This window comes from Paramisgurnus dabryanus, chromosome 16 (genome assembly GCF_030506205.2).
Source record: "Paramisgurnus dabryanus chromosome 16, PD_genome_1.1, whole genome shotgun sequence".
Classification (NCBI taxonomy): domain Eukaryota; kingdom Metazoa; phylum Chordata; class Actinopteri; order Cypriniformes; family Cobitidae; genus Paramisgurnus; species Paramisgurnus dabryanus.
Genome location: NC_133352.1, coordinates 4,256,077 through 4,280,285, shown reverse-complemented (window position 1 = coordinate 4,280,285; position 24,209 = coordinate 4,256,077). Strand labels below are relative to the sequence as shown.

Sequence of the window (24,209 nt, the reverse complement as noted above, 5' to 3'; positions counted from 1 at the left end):
ACGTAGAATCCTCTCAATCCACTGGCCCAAGATTATATAAAAACACTTATTTGTGGCAAATAACTTAACAGTGTCCTGCTGAAGGGGAGATTGTAAGACGGAGATGGGCCTGGTTAGGCCACACTCTGCAAAAACCGACAAATAACATCACCAAACAGGCTCTCACCTGGAATCCTCAAGGGAAAAGAAAACGGGGAAGGCCAAGAAACACCTGGCGCCATGATTTTGAAACAGACATCAAAGTGACTGGCCTGTACTGGGGCGAACTGGTCAGATTAGCACAGAATCGAAAGAGCGGAAGGGAAGTCGTCGATGGGCTATGCACCAGGAGGTGCAATGGGCCTAAGTCAGTAAGGACTGTAGGAACCCCTGTACCAAATTTGTTCTAGTTTGTTAATGGTCCAACCTTTCTCCACTGCCGTCTACTCAACCCTTAGTCTTCTGGACAAAAAGACTTGTGTGTACAATGATATTCATAGACTACACTTCAGCATTTAATACCATCATCCTCCAATAGCTCATTCACAAACTGGTTCAGCTTGGCCTTACCATCTTGTTATAGAACTGGCTGCTGGACTTTCTGACTGTGAGTCCTCAGGAAGTATTTGTCGGCAGTAACACATTTAGCACAATCAAGCTTAACACAGGAGCTACTCAAAGATGTTTGCTTAGCATCTTCCTATTGACTCTGCTCTCCCACAACTGCATTATCTCTTTAGCTACATTATCTCATTAACAAAAGAGATAAGATCAACTACAGGAACGAGGTGAGCCTGTGTCTGGATGTGGACAAGATGAAGCAGATTTTTGTTGACTTCAGGACACTGTGTATTCAGAATGGTCCTCTAAACGAGTGACTAGAAAAATTTACTGGGTGTACACATCACATAGGACCTCTCCTGGACTGACAACATTGCATCACTGGCCAAAAAAGCACACACGCTACTATAGTTATTCCACAAAAAAGCCAGAGTCCTAAACCCATCATGCACACCTTTTACCGAGCCACTATTGAGAAAATCTTGACCAGTTGCATCACTGTGTGGTATGACACCATAGGACCCTCCAGTGTATAGCAAAAGCACCTGAAAAGATCATTGATGTTGCTATCCTCTTGCTTCAAGATACTTATAGCACACATCTCACCTTCAAGCCCTCTGTATTGCAGATGATTCCACCCAGCCCACACACAGTTTCTTCAGTTTACTAACATGCAAGAAGAGACTGGTATTTTCCAGGTCAGGACCACCAGACTGAAAGACAGCTTCATATATCAAGTACTAGCTACTTTGTGCATCATTGGACTGCTCATCACCTTATAGCAACATTGGACTGAAAATTCATTACACAGTTTGACTAAATTAGTTCTCTATCACTTAACAATGTTTTAAATTAGTCTCTTTGCACCATATTATGTTTGAACTGTTCCTTATTTCAGTGGTTTTTAAAATCTATCTGCACGTGCATTGTGTTGTTACATTATACTTTATTTGTTTTATCTGTATATATTGACTGTATTTATTTGTTATTTGTTAAAAAATTCTTCCTTTAGTTTTAATGTTATAGAGCTGGTTTCATGGACAGGAATTAGTCTAATTGTAGAGTAAAATAAATGTAGGATCAGTCCAAACTGAAAATAACTTGCACTGACATATCTTCAAATATATCATTGCCCTTTGTTTAGTCTGAAAATGCACACAAGTAATGGTTTAGTAAGGTATGTTTGTTAAAACTAGTTATATAATTAAAACTAAGGTGTACTCCTAGTTTAAATCATTCCATATCCGGGAAACCACCCCAGAGTTTTTACCATGTAGAGTTTAGAATGTAAAAGTAACATAATTTAAATTGTCTGTTTTTGCTGAACCTGTGGCTAAATTGGTAATAAAACAAATTTCACCTTGAACTTACAATCTTATGCAACATGCATTTTATGATGACACATTGTGTTTTAATGAAAAAGCAAAATATGTTTAATTTGATTTTTCTAATTATTGTATGATTTTTACACACATACCTTACATTACACTTACAAGTAAGCAAATTGTTTAATGTGAATTCATACTTGTAATTCACACTATTTGGTGACTTGTCCCATTGGTGTGGTTTTGCTTATCAACTAAACTACAGTGGAAATGTATATATATAAAAATATATATATATTGTTTAAGTATATATACTATTACATTATGATATTTTAAGCATTGGTTCTTTGTAATTCTAGCAAGTTAAATTAACTTTCTTTTGTTAATAAATGAGTAAGACTTTATTTATATTTTTAAAAGTAAAGAGGATATTTGTTTTGTTATTCCTCTTTTGTTTCATTTCTTGTTGAATTTGTAATAATACTATATATTCTATAATTTTAAGATTTTGTCATAACAATACATTGTATTGTTCTATAAAAAGTAAATAGAATTTAAATGAAAGTATAAGTGATTTTGCATTCCTTTATTTACAATTTCTTTATTAATATTAATTTAAAATAAGCACATAACTTTGAAGTTTTAAATATATTTTATCTATATGCACCAGTAGGTGTCACTGTCACAAAACTGTCATGCATTCTAAGGTTAATCAATTTAATTTAATAATATAGCACTTTTCACAATTGTACATCATTTCAAAGTAGCTTTTCATGGAAAAAACAAAGTAAAGAAAAAAGCTAAGAAAAAAAGTAAAGCACTTTTTAAATATATTTTATGATGCAGTATATGAATAAATATGGGAATAGACTAATATTACACTATTTAATTAAGAAATAAATGTGAATTGCCTAAAGTATATTATGAAATAATAAAGTATGGAGGTATTCAGTTTTGTTATTACAGTTTTTCTCATTCACTTTGGTACATTCTCAGATCAGAATTAAAATTCTCAATTGAAATTGTCATTTAGTATTCACTAAGTCATAGAATTTAGTCAATAATTCTAATGTGTTATTGACTAAATTCTATGAATTCAACATCCCTGCATAATTCACAAGGAAGTAATCAATTGTCACTGCGGAATTCATCAATTTGGTAGCATGATATTAGACATCAAGTGGATCAATTGTAGGATGAACATCATAGTAAAGTGGAATTGAACCTATTTGTCTTAGATGTCCTCTGTGAACCAAGGATAACACAGGGGAACAGATGCAAGATGTTATTAATATTGAGGCTACTTACATTTAACATTAAAGGCATACAGTCATACAGTATAATAAATATTAGGGGTGGGCAAAAAAATTGATTCTTAGATGAATCGCAATTCGGACGTGGGCCGATTCTGAATCAATTCACAAATGTCAAGAATCGTTTACAAAATAACGTCATGTTATCAGAACCAAAAGGCGGAACTCAACTGGGGGAGCGGTGATGCACACGGACAACTTAAGAGAGCGCGCACTGTACGAGCGCATAGCGGAGCTTAAAAGAGCAGAAGAGAAAGAACACTTTAAATGCTTGTAGGACTATACTGCATATATCTCTACATTGAATTTAGGGCTGTCACCATTACTCTATTCTTTTTGAGGAGTTTTAAAAAAAATCCTTGAGTACATGTCGAGTACTCCTTAAAATAGCGGAGATGCGGTTTAGTGAAATAAACAGAAGCATACAAATCAGCGCTACGCTGCCTCTCTCTCCCTCTCGTTTGCTCGCTCACACACACCGTGCGTGTGAATCAGCAACTGCGTGAGGCAAGAATGCGCATCCATGTGAATTTTGGAAGTTAAAGACGACTGAGCTGCAGTGGCCTGGCAAAACACATTTGAGAAGAAAGGCGCACCAACTCAAAAAGACCTGCATGTTTCACAATTACTCCAAAAGACCATAATGACAATTTTGCGCGTGGAGCAGCAGTTGTGCGATCTACCGGACACCGCTGCCCTAAACCATCCGCTGACTGTTTAGATATAACATGAATATACTTCTGTAAAAATATGCACATAGTTTGTTATTCAGTCGCTGAGTGCGCTGCATTATATAAATACAGTAATAATGCCAATCACTGTGTATAATGATGATGATTAGACACTTAACGTTCGTGGAAGTTAATGCCAGTTAACATATAGAATTAATATGTCACGTTAAATTAATATTTTTACTGGTTTTAATGTCTTACAACAGAAACAGGACATGTATGTATATAAGAATGACATTATTTATCCCTAGTTGCATTAAAGTACAGTATATGACAGTACAGAGACTAGCAAAAGCGAAAAAATTAACCTGGCTTTGAAAGCAATGCGACGTAATGACGTCACAGATATGCAAATTAGTATATCAAGAATCGATTCTGAATCGAATCGGGACCCTAAGAATCGATTCTGAATCGATTCATGAGGCTCCAAGCGATTCCCACCCCTAATAAATATGACTCTGCTCATTATGACAATGATTCACATGAATACACAAAAGTTTATTCACTATTCAGTAATGTATTCACTTTAGACAGCTTTAAAGTTGTAATTCTATAAAGCAGATTTTGTCATTTTATAATTAAAATGCAGCCATATTTATCATTGTACATCTATGCCATAATAGACTATCATAATTGATTGATCAAAATATCTTTTCTGTTCATCTGAAAAAAAAAATGAATTCATGCAAGAACAAGATGCAAATGAGACAATTTTGAAAAAAAATCATTTAGGAGTGATCACTTTAAAGCCAATTTCATAAAATGTATAACCATCAAGTGGAACTGTCAAAATACACAACAAAATCCACTTTGATAAAATAAAACTCTTACGCAAAGTTTCACAGACTCAACACAAAATAACTTGCACTATCAAATTTTAAAGGGACACTCAAATTTTTTGAAAATAGGCTGATTTTTACTAGGCTGATTTTAAGTTTGGTTCCTCCAACATTTCAATTTTGCCAATCTCCGGGTCAGGTGGTACCACTTTTAACATAGATTCGCATAATCCATTGAATCCAATTAGACAATTAGCATCACACTTGAAAATAACCGGAGATTTTCGATATTTTTCCTATTTAAAACTTTACTGTTCTATAGTTGCAGTGAGTGATTTTATGCAATGATAGCAAAGTCCTTGATTATTATGCAGGAATGAGAATACAGTACCTTGGATAATTGGCCTAGAAAATTGCAACTTTTAATTTTCTGTCAGCTTTAGTACACAATGTAACTACAGAAGAGTCAAGTTTTCTGAAAAATATTGCAACTTTCCTAAACTCATACAAACATAATTTTTTAAGACATGTTTAAAAACTATCTTAATTTAACTAATTCTTAGTCCAGTAGTATTTTCTGTGAAACTAGGCCTTAGTGTATATATAATCCACAGACGGATAGTGTATGTTATATTAACACTATATATTAGTGTTAAAAAGTAACATTGTATGAGCATTGAAGTTCATGAGATCATGAACTGATGAATGAACATTACAGTTTTTTTCAGTTACTTTGGTGCATTTCTCACATCACTATTTACATTTGCACAACAGTTAATGCAGTTCTCAATATTAGTACAAACTACAAAATCTAGTTTATAACCTGCAAAGCGTGTCACCTGCTCAAAATGGATAGGTCATTTTTCAAAAGCAAGTATTCATGTCAATGAAAGTGTCAGTGTCATCAAAATAAAAAGTCCTGACACCATTGTTTATGAACAAGATAGTCAAATAACTTTATTATGTTTTCATTGAAAGTTTACTGTGTAAATGTTTTCCAATGCAAAAAAGTCAGATCTATGTGACACTACCTGGAAATGCTCAAGACAGCACTATATACTATTTGCACAGTCATTTGAAAAATACAATAAAGTTACACATTACTGTATTTAGTGAGGTAACAGAGTACAAGACACTGAATATGTATGTTTCACATTTTTACTGCATATGCTCTTTGCAATTCTAATTTATTCACAGCATTGTGCAAAAGAACAAATAAACTCTTATTTACCAAAAACATAAACTCCCTTTGGATAGAGCTGTGCACAACTGTAAACAATATTGCAGTATATGTTGGAACTGAACATACAACATACATTCTACTGTAATCATTCTTGCACATCCAGACATTCCTCTCCGTCTGGCCACATAATTTCAGAAGTTTTTAAATTTAGGAGACATTTTTGGAAAAAGAAAAGATAAAAAAAAGATTTTGACAATTGGTTCAACATTTTTGTATGTAATGACTGAAGCAATGAAATGAGGACTATTAGCTTTATATGGAATGACTATTCAGCATTCACAAATATAGTTAATTTTGACTGACATGACATAAGCAAATGATAATGTTATAAAACTGCAGAGCAATTGATGCATGCCCAAAGCATTTGCAATTTGTTGAAGGAATGAGAAACTGCAAATGTAAATAGTGATGTGAAAAATGCACCAAAGTGAAAAAAAAACTATATTTTCCATCGCTCCAACATGATCCAGCAATGGTTTGTGACCCACATCAGGCTGCTGATCGAGCTCCTCTGATCCTACTCCCAATTCCTTAACCCAAGAGAGGTATTTTTCTCAGCATGGAGATGGAAAATATATGATTGCCAGCCACATATACAGATGACCCTTCTGGCTGGCATGGATAGAGAAGACATTAATTGTGATGTGGATGAGAGTTTGTGGCATAATAGAAATGAACATCAGGAGTAATGCCTACAGCTCTGCATGTACAATTTTCCTTAAGGGGATTGTCCTAAGGTCCTCTTTTGTAGTTTTTATGCTATGCAGTGCTGTGTTTTCCTGTCTGTATCGCAATGACATGGTCTGTCAACAAATTTTAGTACAAATAGTAAAAGTGTAAATGTGAAGCTTGTCCAGTCTCTTGCAACCAAACTCACACATAAACTCTACAATTTCCAATAACTGACATCAGAACATCCCTCCAGAGTACACTGTTATATCAACAACACAAGAATGAAATTTGACTGTCTTATCTGTATACAATGACACAAGCACTTGTCATTCTGATGGCACTGCCATGTTCATCGACACAGATATTTACTTTCGAGAGATGAACTAAGGTCATGATTGTGTTACATCAAAAACATCAAAGCTAATTTTATGACTATACACTTTAGTTTAGTTAAGAAACAGTTGTATGACCATAGGGCTGGCTTGTTGTCAAAGGTTTTGTTCAATTATAAGGCCATCTAGTGGTGAAAGCATAAAATTTTTTTGTGTGACCTCAGAATGTGCTCATACATCAGCATATCAAATCTGGTGAAAAAATCTCTTCTTGTTACGAAGTTACAACCATTTATGTGTAAAAAACACAAAATACAAAGGTAATTTTTAGTTTTTTGCAATTTTCAGCCATTTCTGATGAAAATTTTAATATAACGCCAATAGAACTTTTTGTTCAGAAGGTAATGCAATGTTCTTCCTATGGTGTTTTCAAGTCGATCAGAATAACGCTCGCGAAGATATTCGCACGTGTTTTTTAAGTGCTGTTTTGCTGCTCAGGGCTAACCGTAAGGCAAAATCTGGCATGTTGGGTATCGTTGGACTCGGCGACTACTCAGCACTCCTAAAAATCAAGTCCCGTCAAAATACGTTAATCGCAGCCAAAGTTATAGGTGTATAAATCATTTGTCAGGCCACTAGGTGGCGCTGCAACGAAACTGTGCATGCACCCTCAGTTCCTGACTGGCATCACAAGTAACAAGTGTCGTTTCAATAGGCCTAAGTTTGACGAAGGTACAGCCTAAAATCTGTTTTTTTGCGCACTTCGTAACATTTGTCAAGGCGGTATACGACAACTGATTGGTGTATCGAAATTCTTTTGATAACTTTTTGCCATGAGTGTCTCTAGATGATACAGACCAATTTTCGTGGCAATCGGACAAAAACTCTAGGACGAGTTCGAAAAAGTAGATTTTACGAATAATTCAAAATGGCGGAAAAATTTTCATGACGGAAAATGACGTCATAGGGTCCAGTCGAATCGTCTTGAGCCAAGGAATCAGAGGAAACAAGAATTTCGTTTCTAGGACTTACGGATCAGAAGTTATAAGCAAAAACGTAAGTGCATCTTTGGACTGTTGGTGGCGCTAGAGGGTTGGAGATAGAGACCCCAAATTTGCTGTGGGGACACATTGGACTGTCCTTTATCAGTGTGCCAAATTTCATAACTTTCCTACGTACGGTTCTATGGGCTGCCATAGACCGCAATGGCGGAAGAAGAAGAAGAATAACTAAATATAGCTGCAAGCAGCGATACCGGGGTCAAGCCAAACATGGCAAAAAATGATTCATACGTGATGACTGTCATGATTTAACATCTAAGTTTGCATTAGTTTTATGAAAAAAAGCAATTTTTTTGTATCTTGAGACCACTAGTTGGCACTGTGCTGAAAGAATAGATGGTGACTCAGGTCATGACTGTGATGACACATACCAAATTTAGTGTAAATACAATAAAGCGATAAGGAGATATAGCCTTAAATGACTTGACCACTAGGGGGCACTGACCAAAAAATGTATTGTGACTCAGGTCTTGATTGTGATGACACCCACCAAATTTGGTGTGAATACAATAAAGAGATGCAGAGATATAGCCTTAAATGACTTGACCACTAGGGGGCACTGACCAAAAAATAAATTGTGACTCAGGTCTTGATTGTGATGACACCCACCAAATTTGGTGTTAATACGATAAAGAGATGCAGAGATATAGCTTCAAATCTCTTGACCACTAGGGGGCGCCGGGAAGTTTACAAGTCCTCCCAGAACATGTTGCTGATGAACCATACCAAGTTTCATAACAATACGCAATTGTGTTTCTGAAATACTTGAACTTAAAGAAAAATTCAAAATGGCCGACACACAAAATGGCCGACCAAAAAACATTTGGTATCGTTTGACTCGCCATGCCTCACGAAATCTAACAAGACCAGTCTCATAATTTTACATTCAAATTTGCAGTAGTTATAAGCAAAAATAGACATTTTTTATATCTCGTGACCAGCAGGAGGCAGTGTGACGAAATGGTGCATGCACCCTCAGGTCATCACTGTTATGACATATACCAAGTCTCATATTAATACGCAAAAGTTTTGCGAAGATACAGGCTCAAACACATTTTGGCGTGCTCGCCCTCGCATTCTTTGATGCGTTATACGAGAACGGATAAGTCTAACGAAAATCTTTTGATAACTTTTTGTCTAGAGTGTCTCTAGATGATGCATACCAAAAATCAAGCCAATCACACAAGCGCTCTAGGAGGAGTTCGAAAAAGTAGGTGTTCAATATAATTCAAAATGGCCGACAGGAAGTAGGTTTGACTCAGACATATTTGGTACAGTCGGACTCAGCATGAGCCAAGGAATCAATAGAGTGAAGTCTTATGTCATAGTGGCAATTTAATCAAATGACATAAAGATTTTAAAAATTTTTTTTACATATCCTGACCACTAGGTGGCGCCGTCTTTAAGATTTATAGGTGCGCTCAGAACATGTCACTGATGAACCATGCCAAATTTTGTAGCGATACGCCATTCTGTTTGTGAAATACTGAACTTAATGAGAAAATTCAAAATGGCCGACACCCAAAATGGCCGACCGAAAACCGTTTGGTATCGTTTGACTCGGCATGCCTCAAGGAATCTAACAAGACCACCTTCATGATTTTAGACACAAGTTTGAAGTAGTTATAAGCGAAAATAGGCATTTTTCGAATCTCGTGACCACTAGGTGGCGCTGTGACGAAACGTTGCAGGCACCCTCAGGTCATGACTGTAATGACATATACCAAGTTTCGTGTCGATACACATAAGTTTTGCGAAGATACGGCCTCACATCTGTTTTGGCGTGCTCGCCGCCGTACATGTTGTCACGGTATACGAGAACGCATTGGTCTATCAAAAAGCTTTTGATAACTTTTTGTCATGGGTGTCTCTAGATGCTATATACAAAAGGACATGCAAATCGGACAAACGCTCTAAGAGGAGTTCGAAAAAGTAGGTTTTACGGGAAATTCAAAATGGCGGAAAGATGTGCATGACAGAATTGACATCAATGTGTGCAATTGAATCATCATGAGCAAAGGATTCAGAGGAAACAAGAATTTAGTGTCTATGACTCACGGGTCAGAAGTTATGAGCATGAACATAAGTGGATTTTTGGACTGTTGGTGGCGCTAGAGGGTTTGAGTCAGACACACCAATGTTGCTATAGTAACTTCTTAGACTGTCCTCTACATGTGTGCCAAAATTCACAACTTTCCTACGTACGGTTCTATGGGCTGCCATTGACTTCAATGGCGGAAGAGGAAGAATAATAATAATAATAAGAAAACTAACAATAACAATAGGTGTCTACGCCACTTCGTGGCTTGACCCCTAATAATAATAAGAAAACTAACAAATACAATAGGGGTCTTCGCCCCTTCGGGGCTTGACCCCTAATAAATATAGCTGCAAGCAGCAATCACCGGGGTCAAGCCGAAAAGGGCACAGAAGGATGTAAAGTTGCGTTTGGATAAGCAGACTGAAGAACTTAGGTAAACCTAATGATTTCAGATGAAAAAATGCAAAGTAATCAACAAAAATAATCTATGTTCTTGTCTACTGCAACTGTCCTTCGGTTATTGACAATCATGGGACATTAGAGCACTGAAGGACATGTATGTGATGCTTACAGTGGGCAAACATGGGTCACAACATGTTACAACAAGTTAAAAGAGTCAAAAGAGACCATCCCCATGTCTCTGCGATGTTCTGATGCAGAGAAAAAACTCTTGCAAAAACAGTTGATAAGGTATTCTCATTGGTTGCTAGAGAGTAAATGGACATCCACTAGTGATTATAGTCAAAGCCATGAAAGGAATAATCCATGATGACTCATGGTTTTAGATGTGTTGTTGCAGTAGTTTTAGGACAAAAAAATGCCATATTCTGTCTCAAAACCAGTAGGTGGCGCAATGACAAAATTCGTGCATGCAACCTCAGGTCATAACTGTGTTACATCTTGCTAGTTTTATGACTATACACTTTAGTTTAGTGAAGAAACAGTTGTATGACCATAGGGTGGCTTGATTTCAAAGGTTTTATTCAATTATAAGGCCAACTAGTGGTGCAAGCATACAATTTTTTTTGTGTAGCCTCAGACTGTGGTCGTACATCAGCGTATCAAATATGGTGAAAAAATCTCTTTGCGTTACGAAGTTATAACCATTTATGTGTAAAAACAGAAAATTTAAAGGTAATTTTTCGTTTTTTGCAATTTTCGGCCATTTCTGATGAAAATTTTAATACAACGCCAATAGAACTTTTTGTTCAGAAGGTAATGCAATATTCTTCCTATGATGTTTTCGAGTCGATCAGAATTACGCTCGCGGAGATATTCGCGCGTGTTTTTTAAGTGCTGTTTTGCTGCGCAGGGCTAACCGTAAGGCGAAATCTGGCATGTTTGGTAAGGTTGGACTCGGCAACTATTCTGGACTTCAGCGAAACAAGTCCCGTGAAAAAACACAGATCAGAGCCAAAGTTATAAGCATGCACAACATTCGTATGACCACTAGGTGGTGCTGTGACGAAACTCTGCATGCCCCCTCAAATCCTCACTGGCATCACAACTACCAAGTGTGGCGTCAATAGACATAAGATTGGCGAAGATACACACTAAAACCTGTTTTTTGGGCTCTACGTAAAATTTGTTGACGCGCTATACGAAAACAGAATGGTTTATCAAAATTCTTTTAATAACTTTTTGCCCTGAGTGTCTCTAGATGCTACATACCATTTTTCGTGGCAATTGGGCAAAAGCTCTAGGACAAGTTCGCAAAAGTAGGTTTTATGAATAAATCAAAATGGCGGAAAATTTTTCATGACGGAAAATGACGTCATAGGGTCCAATCGAATCGTCTTGAGCCAAGGAATCAGAGGATACAAGAATTTAGTGTCTAGGACTTACGGGTCAGAAGTTATAGGCAAATACATAAGTGCAAATTTGGACTGTTGGTGGCGCTAGCGGGTTAGAGATACAGACTTCAAATTTGCTGTGGAGACTTTTTGGACAGTCCTCTATCAGTGTGCCAAATTTCATAACTTTCCTACGTACGGTTCTATAGGCTGCCATAGACCGCAATGGCGGAGGAAGAAAAAGAAAAAGAAAAAGAAAAAGAAAACTAACAGAAACAATAGGGGTCTTCGCCCATTCTGGGCTTGACCCCTAAATATAGCTGCAAGCAGCAATCACCGGGGTCAAGCCGAAAAGGGCACAGAAGGATGTAAAGTTGCGTTTGGATAAGCAGACTGAAGAACTTAGGTAAACCTAATGATTTCAGATGAAAAAATGCAAAGTAATCAACAAAAATAATCTATGTTCTTGTCTACTGCAACTGTCCTTCGGTTATTGACAATCATGGAACATTAGAGCACTGAAGGACATGTATGTGATGCTTACAGTGGGCAAACATGGGTCACAACATGTTACAACAAGTTAAAAGAGTCAAAAGAGGCCATCCCCATGTCTCTGCGATGTTCTGATGCAGAGAAAAAGCTCTTGCAAAAACAGTTGATAAGGTATTCTCATTGGTTGCTAGAGAGTAAATGGACATCCACTAGTGATTGTAGTCAAAGCCATGAAAGGAATAATCCATGATGACTCATGGTTTTAGATGTGTTGTTGCAGTAGTTTTAGGCCAAAAAAATGCCATATTCTATCTCAAAACCAGTAGGTGGCGCAATGACAAAATTCGTGGATGCAACCTCAGGTCATAACTGTGTTACATCTAGCTAGTTTTATGACTATACACTTTAGTTTAGTGAAGAAACAGTTGTATGACCATAGGGTGGCTTGATTTCAAAGGTTTTATTCAATTATAAGGCCAACTAGTGGTGCAAGCATACAATTTTTTTGTGTAGCCTCAGACTGTGGTCGTACATCAGCGTATCAAATATGGTGAAAAAATCTCTTTGCGTTACGAAGTTATAACCATTTATGTGTAAAAACAGAAAATTAAAAGGTAATTTTTCGTTTTTTGCAATTTTCGGCCATTTCTGATGAAAATTTTAATACAACGCAAATAGAACTTTTTGTTCAGAAGGTAATGCAATATTCTTCCTATGATGTTTTCGAGTCGATCAGAATTACGCTCGCGGAGATATTCGCCCGTGTTTTTTAAGTGCTGTTTTGCTGCGCAGGGCTAACCGTAAGGCGAAATCTGGCATGTTTGGTAACGTTGGACTCGGCAACTATTCTGGACTTCAGCGAAACAAGTCCCGTGAAAAAACACAGATCAGAGCCAAAGTTATAAGCATGTACAACATTCGTATGACCACTAGGTGGTGCTGTGACGAAACTCTGCATGCCCCCTCAGATCCTCACTGGCATCACAACTACCAAGTGTGGCGTCAATAGACATAAGATTGGCGAAGATACACACTAAAACCTGTTTTTTTGGGCTCTACGTAAAATTTGTTGACGCGCTATACGAAAACGGAATGGTTTATCAAAATTCTTTTAATAACTTTTTGCCCTGAGTGTCTCTTGATGCTACATACCATTTTTCGTGGCAATTGGGCAAAAGCTCTAGGACAAGTTCGCAAAAGTAGGTTTTATGAATAAATCAAAATGGCGGAAATTTTTTCATGACGGAAAATGACGTCATAGGGTCCAATCGAATCGTCTTGAGCCAAGGAATCAGAGGATACAAGAATTTAGTGTCTAGGACTTACGGGTCAGAAGTTATAAGCAAATACATAAGTGCAAATTTGGACTGTTGGTGGCGCTAGCGGGTTAGAGATACAGACTTCAAATTTGCTGTGGAGACTTTTTGGACAGTCCTCTATCAGTGTGCCAAATTTCATAACTTTCCTACGTACGGTTCTATAGGCTGCCATAGACCGCAATGGCGGAGGAAGAAAAAGAAAAAGAAGAAAAAGAAAAAGAAAACTAACAGAAACAATAGGGGTCTTCGCCCATTCTGGGCTTGACCCCTAAAAAGAAAACTAACGGATACAATAGGGGTCTTCGCCCCTTCGGGGCTTGACCCCTAATAAGAAAACTAACAAATACAATAGGGGTCTTCGCCCCTTCGGGGCTTGACCCCTAATAATAATAATAAGAAAACTAACAAATACAATAGGGGTCTTCGCCCCTTCGGGGCTTGACCCCTAAATATAGCTGCAAGCAGCAATACCGGGGTCAAGCCGAAAAGGGCCCAAAAGGATGTAAAATTGAGATTGGATAAGCAGACTGAAGAACCTAGTTAAACCAAGTTTAATTAGTGAAAAGAGCCCACCCCCGTGTCTCTACGGTGTTCCGATGCAGAGATATAGCTTTTGCAAAAACGGTTGATAAGGTATTCTCATTGGTTGCTAGGGAGTGAATTGGCAACCATCAGTGATTATAGTCAAAGCCATGAAAGGAATAATCCATGATGACTCATGGTTTTAGAAGTGTTGTTGCAGTAGTTTTAGGCAAAAAATGCGTTATTCTATCTCAAAACCAGTAGGTGGCGCAATGACAAAATTGTGCATGCAACCTCAGGTCATAACTGTGTTACATCTAGCTAGTTTTATGACTATACACTTTAGTTTAGTGAAGAAACAGTTGTATGACCATAGGGCTGGCTTGATATCAAAGGTTTTGTTCAATTATAGGGCCACCTAGTGGTGCAAGCATACAATTTTTTTTGTGTGGCCTCAAAATATGCTCATACATCAGGGTATCAAATATGGTAAAAAAATCTCTTTGCGTTACGAAGTTATAGCCATTTATGTGTAAAAACACAAAATTTAAAGGTAATTTTTCGTTTTTTGCAATTTTCAGCCATTTCTGATGAAAATTTTAATACAATGCCAATAGAACTTTTTGTTCAGAAGGTAATGCAATATTCTTCCTATGATGTTTTCGAGTCGATCAGAATTACGCTCGCGGAGATATTTGCGCGTGTTTTTTAAGTGCTATTTTGCCGCGCAGGGTTAACCGTAAGGCCAATTCTGGCATGTTTGGTATCGTTGGACTCGGCAACTATTCAGGACTCCAAGGAAACAAGTCCCATGAAAATACGTCGATCACAGCCAAAGTTATAGGTGTGTAAAACATTCGTCTTACCACTAGGTGGCGCTGCGACGAAACTGGGCATGCGCTCTCAGTTCCTGACTGGCATCACAAGTACCAAGTGTCGTTTCAATAGGCTTAAGTTTGGCGAAGATACAGCCTCAAATCCGTTTTTTTGCACTCTACGTAAAATTTGTTGACGCGGTTTACGCAAACAGATTGGCGAATCGACATTAATTCCATAACTTTTTGCCGTGAGGGTCTGTAGATGCTACATACCGATTTTCGTGGAAATCGGGCAAAAGCTCTAGGACGAGTTCGCAAAAGTAGGTTTTACGAATAATTCAAAATGGCGGAAAAATTTTCATGACGGAAAATGACGTCATAGGGTCCAGTCGAATCGTCTTGAGCCAAGGAATCAGAGGAAACAAGAATTTCGTTTCTAGGACTTACGGATCAGAAGTTATAAGCAAAAACGTAAGTGCAACTTTGGACTGTTGGTGGCGCTAGCGGGTTTGAGATAGAGACTCCAAATTTGCTATGGGGACACATTGGACTGTCCTTTATCAGTGTGCCAAATTTCATAACTTTCCTACGTACGGTTCTATGGGCTGCCATAGACCGCAATGGCGGAAGAAGAAGAAGAAGAAGAAGCAGAATAATTATTATAAATATAGCTGCAAGCAGCGATACCGGGGTCAAGCCAAACATGGCAAAAAATGATTCATACGTGATGACTGTCATGATTTAAGATCTAAGTTTGCATTAGTTTTATGAAAAAAAGCAATTGTTTCGTATCTTGAGACCACTAGGTGGCACTGTGCCAAAAGAATAGATGGTGCCTCAGGTCATGACTGTGATGACACATACCAAATTTAGTGTAAATACAATAAAGCGATCCGGAGATATAGCCTTAAATGACTTGACCACTAGGGGGCACTGACCAAAAAATAAATTGTGACTCAGGTCTTGATTGTGATGACACCCACCAAATTTGGTGTAAATACAATAAAGAGATGCAGAGATATAGCCTTAAATGACTTGACCACTAGGGGGCACTGACCAAAAAATAAATTGTGACTCAGGTCTTGATTGTGATGACACCCACCAAATTTGGTTTAAATACGATAAAGAGATGCAGAGATATAGCTTCTAATCTCTTGACCACTAGGGGGTACCGGAAAGTTTACAAGTCCTCCCAGAACATGTTGCTGAGGAACCATACCAAGTTTCATAACAATACGCAATTGCGTTTCTGAAATACTTGAACTTAAAGAAAAATTCAAAATGGCCGACACACAAAATGGCCGACCAAAAACCATTTGGTATCGTTTGACTCGCCATGCCTCACGAAATCTAACAAGACCAGTCTCATAATTTTACGTTCAAATTTGCAGTAGTTATAAGCAAAAATAGACATTTTTTATATCTCGTGATCAGTAGGGGGCAGTGTGACGAAATGGTGCATGCACCCTCAGGTCATCACTGTTATGACATATACCAAGTCTCATATTAATACGCAAAAGTTTTGCGAAGATACAGGCTCAAACACATTTTGGCATGCTCGCCCTCGCATTCTTTGATGCGTTATACGAGAACGGATAGGTCTAACGAAAATCTTTTGATAACTTTTTGTCTAGAGTGTCTCTAGATGATGCATACCAAAAATCAAGCCAATCACACAAGCGCTCTAGGAGGAGTTCGAAAAAGTAGGTGTTCAATATAATTCAAAATGGCTGACAGGAAGTAGGTTTGACTCAGACATATTTGGTACAGTCGGACTCAGCATGAGCCAAGGAATCAATAGAGTGAAGTCTTATGTCATAGTGGCAATTTAATCAAATGATATAAAGATTTTAAACTATTTATTTACATATCCTGACCACTAGGTGGCGCTGTCCTAAAGATTTATAGGTGCGCTCAGAACATGTCACTGATAAACCATGCCAAATTTCGTAGCGATACGCCATTCTGTTTGTGAAATACTGAACTTAATGAGAAAATTCAAAATGGCCGACACCCAAAATGGCCGACCGAAAACCGTTTGCTATCGTTTGACTCGGCATGCCTCAAGGAACCTAACAAGACCACCTTCGTGATTTTAGGCTCAAGTTTGAAGTAGTTATAAGCTAGAATAGGCATTTTTCGAATCTCGTGACCACTAGGTGGCGCTGTGACGAAACGTTGCAGGCACCCTCAGGTCATGACTGTAATGACATATACCAAGTTTCGTGTCGATACAATAAAGTTTTGCGAAGATACGGCCTCACGTCCGTTTTGGCGTGCTCGCCGCCATATATGTTGTCACTGTATACGAGAACGCATTGGTCTATCAAAAAGCTTTTGATAACTTTTTGTCTGGGGTGTCTCTAGATGCTACATACCAAAGGACATGCAAATCGGACGAACGCTCTAGGAGGAGTTCGAAAAAGTAGGTTTTACGGAAAATTCAAAATGGCGGAAAGATTTGCATGACACAAATGACATCAATGTTTGCAATTGAATCAACATGAGCAAAGGATTCAGAGGAAACAAGAATTTAGTTTCTAGGACTCACGGGTCAGAAGTTATGAGCATGAACATAAGTGGATATTTGGACTGTTGGTGGCGCTAGAGGGTTTGAGTCAGACACACCAATGTTGCTATAGTAACTTCTGAGACTGTCCTCTACATGTGTGCCAAATTTCATAACTTTCCTACGTACGGTTCTATGGGCTGCCATTGACTTCAATGGCGGAAGAACAAGAAGATGAATAATAATAATAAGAAAACTAACAATAACAATAGGGTTCTACGCCCCTTCGGGGCTTGACCCCTAATAATAATAAGAAAACTAACAAATACAATAGGGGTCTTCGCCCCTTCGGGGCTTGACCCCTAATAATAAGAAAACTAACAAATACAATAGGGGTCTTCGCCCCTTCGGGGCTTGACCCCTAATAATAAGAAAACTAACAAATACAATAGGGGTCTTCGCCCCTTCGGGGCTTGACCCCTAATTATTATTATAAGAAAACTAACGGATACAATAGGGGTCTTCGCCCCTTCGGGGCTTGACCCCTAAAAAGAAAAAGAAAACTAACAGATACAATAGGGGTCTTCGCCCATTCTGGGCTTGACCCCTAACAATAGGGTTCTACGCCCCTTCGGGGCTTGACCCCTAATAAGAAAACTAACAATAACAATAGGGTTCTACGCCCCTTCGGGGCTTGACCCCTAAATATAGCTGCAAGCAGCAATCACCGGGGTCAAGCCAAAAAGGGCACAGCAGAAAGTAAAGTTGACTTCGGATGAGCAGTTTAAAGAACCTAGGAAAATCTCTTGATTTCAGACAAAACAATATAACAGTTATCAGCATCAAAAGCTGTATTCTCATTTAGTGAAATCTCTCCCTCTCTTTCGACGAGCATTGATAACTAGAACACTGAAGTAAAAATGAGTGGTGCTTGCATTGGCAATACTCAGATCACAAAATGTTACAGTGGTGTTAATGAGTCAAAAGAGCCCACCCCCATGTCTCTACGATGTTCTGACGCAGAGATATAGCTCTTGCAAAAACGGTTGATAAGGTATTCTCATTGGTTGCTAGGGAGTGAATTGGCAACCACCAGTGATTATAGTCAAAGCCATGAAAGGAATAATACATGATGACTCATGGTTTTAGATGTACTGTTGGAGTAGTTTTAGTCAAAAATACCATATTTCTAACTCAAAACCACTAGGTGGCGCAATGACAAAATTGTGCATGCAACCTCAGGTCATAACTGTTTTACATCTAGCTAGTTTTATGACTATACACTTTAGTTTAGTGAAGAAACAGTTGTATGACCATAGGGTGGCTTGATTTCAAAGGATTTGTTTTAATTATAAGGCCAATTAGTGGTGCAAGCATACTATTTTTTTTGTGTGGCCTCAGACTGTGGTTGTACATCACCGTCTCAAATATGGTGAAAAAAATCTCTTTGGTTTACGAAGTTATAACCATTTATGTGTAAAAAACAAAAAATTTAAAGGTAATTTTTTGTTTTTTGCAATTTTCGGCCATTTCTGATGAAAATTTTAATATAAAGCCAATGGAACTTTTTGTTCGGAAGGTAATGCAATGTTCTTCCTATGGCATTTTCGAGTCGATCGGAATAACGCTCGCGGAGATATTTGCGCGTGTTTGTTAAGTACTTTTTTGGTGCGCAGGGTTAACCGTATGTCGAATTCTGGCATGTTTGGTATCATTGGACTCGACAACTATTCAGGACTCCAAAAAATCAAGTCACGTGAAAATACGATGGTCGTACCCAAAGTTATAAGCATGTACAACATTTGTCTGCCCACTAGGTGGCGCTGTGACGAAACTCTGCATGCCCCCTCAGATCCTGACTGGCTTCACAACTACAAAGTGTTGCGTCAATAGACATAAGATTTGCGAAGATACAAACTAAAATCTGTTTTTCTGCGCTCTACTTAAATTTGTTGATGCACTATACGGCAACGGATTGGTTTATCGAAATTCTTTTGATAACTTTTTGCCTCGAGTGTCTCTAGATGCTACACACCGATTTTCGTGGCAATCATACAAAAGCTCTAGGACGAGTTCGCAAAAGTAGGTTTTACGAATAATTAAAAATGGCGGAAAAATTTTTATGACCGAAAATTACGTCATAGGGTCCAATCGAATCGTCTTGAGCCAAGGAATCATGAGAAACAAGAATTTTGTTTCTAGGACATACGGGTCAGAAGTTATAAGCAAAAATGTAAGTGCAATTTTGGACTGTTGGTGGCGCTAGCGGGTTTGAGATAGAGACTCCAAAATTGCTATGGATATTATTTGGATTGTCCTCTGTCAGTGTGCCAAATTTCATAACTTTCCTACGTACGGTTCTATGGGCTGCCATAGACCGCAATGGAACAGGAAGAAGAATAATATTTAAAAAGAAAAAGAAAACTAACAGATACAATAGGGGTCTTCGCCCTGGGCTTGACCCCTAATAAGTGTGGTGAATTGTTACTTTTTAAACACCACAAAACTAGATAGATTTTCGTGTTACACTTGTTTTTATTAATTATACATGACTATGACCTCTTTAATATGTAACCCCAGGTCAAAAAGACGTAGTATTTAATGTATTAAAAATATACTTAAAATACAAATAGTATGTTTATAATACATTTGTATTTCCAACATACTTATTTGAAGTGTATTAAAAATACGTTAAATTGCATTTAAACATATTTTTTAAAAGTATACTAGAAGTACACTTGTAATAAATATATACTTAAGTACATTTTTAAGAAATATGCTAAACTTAAGAATATTTTAAATGTATTTATATTAAGTGTACTAGAAGTACATTGGTAATAAATATATACTTAATTACATTTTAAAGAAATATGCTAAACTTAAGAATATTTTTAATGTATTTGTATTAAGTGTACTAGAAGTACATTGGTAATAAATATATGCTTTATTACATTTTTAAGAAATATGCTAAACTTAAGAATATTTTTAATGTATTTATATTAAGTGTACTAAAAGTATGCTGGTAATAAATATATGCATAATTACACTTTTAAGAAATATGCTAAACACAAATGTACTTCTAGTGAAGTTTTAGTATATTTGAATAAACATACTTTTTTCAAAACATGATTCATTAATTGTAATAAGCTAACATTGAACTTTCCTCAAGAATTTCAACATTATATCATTCCGATTGCACAATAAACTATTTTTTCAAAGATTTGCTTAAAATCTTACGTTTGCTAGTGTTTAATTTCAAACAACACACGTGACACACGTGACTAAACCTGATTGGTTGTTGTCATAGTAACACGTCACGGTGCTATTTGAAACTTGTTCAGTTTAGTTCAGTTGTTCACGGTGCATGCGGTTGCTTGCATTAAACGTATAAACTGTTAAATTAGATGGCGACTCTGCATTAAACGTATTTATTTAATTAATCGGCGATCATATTTCACCAGAGGACTAAGATAAAACAACTCGATTTAAAATATGAGCAGTTTTAGTGGATCTGACGTTGAGGGAAAAAGTATTTCGCTTTTTGTTTGGAGATGAACGAGACAACACGAGGGTAAGTGATGACAGATTTTCACATTTCTTTATTTAGTTAACTATTAAATAAGTAAAACATTACATTACATTTAACCCAGCTTCTTTATGTTACGTTATGTCTGTGTTGCGTGTGGAACATCTTTATTTTCTGACTAACGTTAGGCATTTCTCTTAAGCATTTCAGAAATCATTAAAACCTTTCATTTTTTTTAGCACAGCGACATAAATATGACCAACCAGATCCCAAGTAGACAGGAACAAATGAAGATATAGTGCATAGAAAGACTTATTCTTGGTGGTAAGTTTGTTGTTGCTATTTGATTTCACGTTTAAGTTTTTCTAATGTTTCTCTTGCAACGCTAACGTTAGTTAAAATGAATGTTTGAGCTGTCTTACACGAAAATACCATGATATGACCATATGGTTATTATAACTCCAGTAATGTTCAATGGCTAATGTTTATATCAGTTCAATCTTGACAACCTTATTGTCTTTTTGTATATTTTTAAATGTATTTCTAATTACATATGGACACAAAAATGACATTGTAAGAAGGGATACTTTTATGAGAGATTGTAAAACTGCAGAGGCTGGGTTTGATTATATTATATTGTCTTAATATATTGTACTCGGGGTAAGTAAATCTTAAAACGAAAACAAATCATTATAATCATCATTTACCTGCCTGTTGTTTTTCAGATCAACTGCTATTGACATTTTTGAATCGGGGCAAATGTGGAGTGAAGAAAAACGTTTGCAACACATCCATTCCAGGTGGCTAATTTCTGTCCTTTTGAATTATTCTTGTAAAAAACGTTTTTTTTTTATTGTAAAGCTGTAAGGGACTTGGCCTAGTCATCATTGCACCATTTGGCAGGGCACCAGAATAACTTTTTTTACTAGGAGCACAGTGGCCCCCAACTGAAAATTTTAGGGGCGCAACCAGAAAATTTAGGGGCACACACGGTAAAACAACATGCTAACCAAATATTCACATGTCTACTAATTTAGACTGTATTACTAATAAATACTTTAATTATAGATTCAGAAAGTACAATGTGCTGTTTCAAATTAGTGTCATATCACAAAAAAGGTCAAATTTGCTGGTCGCACATGTGCGACCGGATGTAAAATTCAGTGGCACACTCTCAAATTTAGGTGGCAAAATGCCACCATTTGATAGCAGTCTGGAGCCCTGTTTGGCATCATTTCTGATTTCCTTAAATCTCCTTAAACAGAGGTGAACCTTAAGTTTGCAAGACCACAATAGACAAACAATGGAAAATGATCTAGGTTCAAATAAAACACAATTATCAATGTAAAACATATCATGTAATACACACAGGTTGCTTTATTTCATGAGCCTGTTCTAATCCTATCTTCATTCCCACTTGTAGAGTGCTCTGACAGATAAAACTGACACGCTTGATGAGGACACAGTCAAAGCTTTAAAAGGTAAACTGAGAAGTTAACAAAACTTCCATACATGCATATCTATGCCAATTTATTTTAAACATGGATATCCAAATGTTCATTCATTATTGGTTAATTGGTATATTCTGTTTCCTTTTCACAGCCCGTGTGATAAAGCAGTCTTCAATTACTACGGTGTCTGAATTGCAAGAAGAAGTCACCCTCCACTTAAACATGTGACATCTAAACTGTTTTGTGTTTTAGTTCAGCTTTTTATAGGTTTATCTTAAGTTGGTTAAAGGCGGAGTGCACTATTTTTGAAAGCCAATGTTAACATTTGAAATTACCTAAACAAACATGCCTCTACCCCAATAGAATCTGGACCTTCTTTTGATAGAGCCACCACACACATACGCAACCCCGGCAAGGATGTCAGTTAGTAGACACGCCCCTTACTGCTGGTTGGCTACAAGTGTGTTTTGGTAGTCGGCCCAATTTCCTTTTCCAAAGCGTTTTTCAAACATTGTGCACTCCGTCTTTAAATTGCACTTAAATATTTTTTTTTCATTAACTTTTTATGCAGAGATTACATTATGATTATTATATAATCATTGCTTATGAATATTTAGTGATTGCATATTCATAGTGTACTTTTCATTAATACATTTAATGTTAATGTTGTACAATTTGATAGAAGTAGCTCTGTAATTGCATTTCTCTGATATTTGTTTTATATGTTTCTCTTTGGTCAAGAGATTATGTATGTCTCTGTGCTTGCTTGATTAATTTACTTTAGGATTTTTGGAATGTACACAACACAATATGAAGTATATTAAATTGTTCTGTATTCAAAATCTGTGTATGTGTCTTAAAATTTAATGATTTTAATATAACATTTTAAATATTAAAAACAGCTTTATAATAAAATAGAAGTGTAATGCTAATACATTTCTATTAATGTAATGCTAGTATATTTCTAATATGCTGAAGTACTATTAAAGTGTTCTAAAGCACAGTTAAATTAAGCTTTAAATGTATTCTAACTGTATTTTTAAGTGTATGAGAAGTGCATTTCAAATGAATTTTAAAGAAGTACACTTAAATTGCACTAAATATATTTGAAGTTGTTCCAATTTAACACAATTTCAATTTATTAAATATAATGCAAATAGATTAAAATTGACTTTAAATATATCTTGAAATGCATTTAATATATTTGAAGTGGGTTCAATATAATACATTTAATATGCATTTAGTATAGTAGCTTTTAAATATATTAAGTATGTCCCAAAAAATACTATTTAAATATATTTCTTTTTCACCTGGGACTGCAAACATATTTTGTAATTTATCTTTGTAAAAAATAATTAAATTACATTTTCATTTTAAATATCAGTTTTATCAAATGTTTCAAAAGCATCCAACAGTACAAACTTAAATTCAACAGTTTAAACACTATGAAAATTAAATTAAATAAAATTAGAATAATATACTGTAAATGGGACAAAAGTAAGTGTTACTTTCGTCCCGACAGGATCTCCTCACATTTAAACCCGATTTACTTTTATTTTGAAAAACTCTTGAAGTCAAACTTCAGGATGTGTTAGAGCACTAAATAACATGTAGATTGATGAAACGAGAAACACAACGCGTTATAGGAAAATAATGACCGCTTTTGGAATTTACTTATGGTTGAAAACACCTTACTGGATCTACACGCGGAAAACTGTGAGTAAATAACGCAAATTTGTCAG

General features: G+C 36.5%; 1 long non-coding RNA gene across 2 annotated transcripts; it reads left to right on the top strand.

Annotated features, from left to right (window-relative positions):
• The first annotated feature begins 20,696 nt into the window (after window positions 1–20,696).
• Window positions 20,697–23,225, top strand: LOC135757471 (uncharacterized). Of its 2 annotated transcripts, none has more exons than XR_012335208.1 (5): window positions 20,697–21,061; window positions 21,261–21,340; window positions 21,742–21,816; window positions 22,440–22,497; window positions 22,619–23,225. It is a non-coding gene; the product is annotated as an uncharacterized lncRNA (long non-coding RNA). The 2 variants fall into 2 exon arrangements; XR_010536257.1 differs by having other exon boundaries at window positions 20,699–21,061; window positions 21,256–21,340.
• The last annotated feature ends 984 nt before the right edge of the window (window positions 23,226–24,209 follow it).